A 3608-nucleotide genomic window follows, 5' to 3' on the forward strand; every position below is an offset into this window, starting at 1 on the left:
TGTGTGTGTGTGTGTGTGTGTGTGTGTGTGTGTAGCCAGCTCAGCCCCCCAGGGGGCAGGGCTGGCTGGCATGTGGTGCTGGGGGATTGAACTGCGGTCCCTGTGCTTTGCTAAGCTTGTTCTAAGTAGGTGCTTTAGACCACTGAGCCATCTCACCAGCACATCCACTGCCTTTAAAAAGTTTATTTTTGCCAGGATAAAATTTATTTTTTGTAAGTATTTATCAAGTTAATTATCATAAAGCCAGATTAATAGCCAGATAAACAGTCCAAAAGACATATAAAACAATTATATTTAATCGAAGTACAGCACCACTGCTTCTCCCTTTTTAACATTTTTTTAAATTTATGTATTTGGTACAAGATCTCACTACACAGTAGAGACCCGGGACCTTGCACTTACCAGATGGGCAGATATATATCTATATATAGGTATAGATATTGACTGCAGACCGCAGAGCTGTCTCCCCAGCCCTGCTCCCCTTCTTTTGCTCCTGCCTTTTCAGTTTTCTGCTGCCATGAACTGCTGCCCTCTGCCATGTGCCACTCTGCCTTGGAGCCAGCTGAGTATGGACTGAAATCTCCACAAAATGCAGAGTTCTTTTTCCTAGACGTTGAAACCAGATTGTGTAAAATAGCCCCTGAAGGATGGAGGGAGCAGCCCCTGAAGATGTCATAGTGACCGTCACCCTCTGTGCAGATCAAGTTCTTTGTCAGTCCCTGTGGGTTGCTCTGGCACAGCTTGACTAGTCATCAGTCCTACCTGCAGCTTCCTAAGGACACCCTGGAGGAGAGGGTGTACTGTAAAGGTGACAGTGAGACACTGCTGCAGCTGGCTGTCCTGGCCCTGCCGCCTGGGTCTGGCAGGTGCGGAAGGAGCAGGCAGAGTAAGCCATATTTCCAAGTTGACAATGACATCCCTGCCACTCTGATCCAAAAGGTGACCTCTCTCCAGGCTCAAGCAGAAGTCTCAGAGATGCAGCGGCTCAGCTCAGTGCTGTGGGGAGAGGATGCAGAGCTGGAGTTCTTGAGGCTCTGAGTGCATCTTCTATTTCATTTTGGGAAAAAGGAGCCCATTTTCCGGTGGCAGCAGCTGGTCAGATCAGCGATCCCTGGCTCTGCCCACGTACCACCTCCCTCTGGAGCAGACTGGACAGCCACCCAGGTGGGGAAGGCTGAGTGCCCTCCTGTCTGGAAGGCTCTAAGCTACCTGAACATGGCAATCCAGGGCAACCATTCGAGGTTAACTTGATGTTTTCCAGACTTCCTCAACCATGGAAGCCTTTCCCCACATGACTCAAGATTGTGATGTGTTATTAAATCATTTATTTTTCTGTTAGGCTAGAAGTGTTTTTTTTTTTTTTTTTGCCTTCAAGGCATGACTGGCTGTCTTGTGTTGTGGGGATCAAACCCAAGCAACCTGAGCCTGACTGCTTTGTTGAAGCAGCCACTTAAAGAACTGAGCTACAGGGCAGGCCCCACTGTTAGGCTAAAGAAAATCAGTAAAGTGTATTTTTAGATACTTAGGCCATGTTGAATTACAATAACTTTCTCTCTCTCTCTCTTTTTTTTTTCTACTGTCTGCCTTTTACTTTGTACTTTATTTATTCATTCATTTTTTTTGGCGGAACTGGGGATTGAACTCAGGCCCTTGTGCTTGCCAGAGAAACGCTTATTCCACTGAGCCATCTCCCTGGCCCCTATTTTGTACTTTATTTATGATACAGGGAGAAAAACTGATATAGGGACCTCCAAATGATATAGGGGAAGTGAAACTCCCAACCTGACCTGGATGAGTTCATGTTCTCTAAAATCAGAGAATGAATTTTAGGAACAAATGGAGATTATGAGCAGAATATATTTATTGAGGGAAGGAAAGCTCCTGTCCTCTCTCGAGTGGATTGTCCCTGAGAAGCTATCTCTTCCAGGGACTTTTATAGTGTAAAACCATGTGGGGCTAAGGTAGAGAAAATGAGAACTCACTTAGGTGGATGTGGGGTGTGACAAAACTATGGTCTGGGGTCTGGAAGAAAGCTTGCCTGGCAAGCGCAAGGGCCTGAGTCAACCCATGAGATTAAAAACACCATTGCTTAGGTAAAATTGATTAAGTCTAGGACCAAATGGGGAAGGGAGTCACAACAAGGGGGCATGAATGTAAAGCAGGACTTTATCTGGTAGCTGTCAGATAATGATTTTTCCTGGCTTTCTCAGGGTGAAGATCAATCCTGGATGCTAATTTTTAGGGAGGTTAGCATTTGTTTGATCTTTGGTCTTTAGGTCTGGCTCACAGCAGGAGCATCCGTCCCTCCCACAGTTGTGAGGTATTTTGTCTTCTGTGTTATCCCCTTCGCGGGCCTGGCCCTGTCTGACTGCCTGTAATATTTCTATCTAATTTGGCTGCCTGCAACATCTATATATTGGGTTTCTCATTGTAGAGAAATCATGTGATATTTAAGGTTTTGTGTCTAAGTTTTTTCACTTAGCTTTGTGGTCTCAAGGAGCACAAATTTTCCTACAAATGACTCAAGTTTATCCTACTTTATCACATTTCCTTTATCCATTCACCTGTTGATAGACACAGAGGCTGTCTCAGAGATTTGACTATTATGAAGTGTGCTGTTATAAACGTGGATACATATGTACCACTGCAATAGGATGTCTTTATTTATTTATTTATTTATTTATTTTTAGAACAATACCTAAAGGGAAACTGAGCTGGAATTTGAAGTATTTATTTATTTATTTTACAGTACTGGGGATTGATCTCAGGACCTTGCGCTTGCCAGGCAAGCACTTATTCTGCTGAGCTATCTCCCCAGCCCAAGTTTTATTTTTTTTGAGATACCTTCACACTCATTTCCATAGTGGTTGGACCAGTTTACATTGTCAATGAAGGATTCTCCTTTCTCTCTGCAGCTTTTTCAGAATGTTTATTTGTTTATTTATTTATTTTGAGACAAATTCTCACTGTGTAGTTCAGGCTGGCCTTGAACTCATGGTGATTTTTTCTTGCCTCAGCCTCAAAGTTCTGGGATTACAGGGATATACCACCTTGCCCAGCCTTGATTTATTTGCAGGGGTTTTTTTGGGAACAGAGAATTGAACCCAGGGCTTTGTGCTTGCCAGGCAGATACTGTGCTGCTGAGCTATATCCCTGGTCTCTCCAGCCTTGATTTCTTAAAGATAGCCATTCTTTTTTTTTTTGGGGGGGGAGCTAGTTGTGAAAGATTTGTTTGTTTATTTATTTATTTATTTATTAGTATTTTTAGGAAAGGGTCTACAGGATGTTTAGGTCTCACTACTAGATCGGACTCATAGTCCTTATCCTGTTTACAGCCTCCCAAGTGCTGGGATTACAGGCGCACACCACCATGCCCAGTTTCAGTTGCCATCTCAGCAAGCCCCGGGGGCAGGGCCAGTGGGGCGGGGCCAGCAGGACAGGCCCATAGATCCGGCCACCCCCACCCTTTCCACCCCTCCCATCCCAGCTCATGCGCCTGCTTGCAGGTGCTTTAATCCGCTGAGCTATTTATTTGGTACAGGGTCTCGCTATACAAGCTTGGACCCTTACTTAGCTCAGACTCATAGTGATAGTCCTGTCTCAGCCTC

Source organism: Octodon degus, unplaced genomic scaffold, assembly GCF_000260255.1.
Source record: "Octodon degus isolate 3935 unplaced genomic scaffold, OctDeg1.0 scaffold00002, whole genome shotgun sequence".
Classification (NCBI taxonomy): domain Eukaryota; kingdom Metazoa; phylum Chordata; class Mammalia; order Rodentia; family Octodontidae; genus Octodon; species Octodon degus.